At 28.3% G+C, this 623-nt stretch overlaps 1 pseudogene; it reads left to right on the top strand.

The window, feature by feature from the left end:
• The first annotated feature begins 306 nt into the window (after nt 1-306).
• LOC141413224 (small nucleolar RNA SNORA51) lies at nt 307-420 on the top strand (annotated as a pseudogene).
• The last annotated feature ends 203 nt before the right edge of the window (nt 421-623 follow it).

The raw sequence follows: 623 nt of genomic DNA, 5'->3' as shown, positions 1-623 counted from the left end.
TGAAAATAAGTAATGAATACATAAAAATAAAATTAAGGAAATTTAAATTGGTCTCCCAAAATTCTATTAAATTCCCAGAAAAATAACCATATAGAAAATAGAGGTGAAAATAGATTTCTAAAGCATGTATGAAACAAACAGAAAAGTAACCGAAGTAAATTTCTCCCTATCAATAATTACTTTGCATTTAAGTAGAATAAACTTTCTAACTAAAAGACAGTGTTTTTTAATGATCCAACTATAAGCTCTATACAAGAAATCCTCTTTTGATCCAAAGATATGAACAGGTTAAAAATGAAAAAATAAGACTTTCGATGCTTACCATTGACTGTATATAAGGAGGAAGCAAAGTAAACCTACTCCATGTACACCTCAGTCCAGGCCTTGTGCATAATCTATACTGTGAATGGGGACACATGGTGTGGAAAAAAATTTTAAAAAGATAAATAAAAAAATAAAAATGAAAAGATGGAAAAGAATATTCCATGCAAATAGGCACCAATGAGAGCAGAAGTGGCTATACAAATCTCAGAAAAAAAATAGATTTTAAATTTTGCAGAAAGCTCAGGAAATACATAAATTAATAATATATAAGTAAAACTAACATGAAGAAAGAAGATACC

Source organism: Castor canadensis, chromosome 10 (genome assembly GCF_047511655.1).
Source record: "Castor canadensis chromosome 10, mCasCan1.hap1v2, whole genome shotgun sequence".
NCBI classification, from domain to species: Eukaryota; Metazoa; Chordata; class Mammalia; order Rodentia; family Castoridae; genus Castor; species Castor canadensis.
The sequence above is the reverse complement of the archived record's forward strand: the minus strand, read 5'-3'. Positions and strand labels throughout refer to the sequence as shown.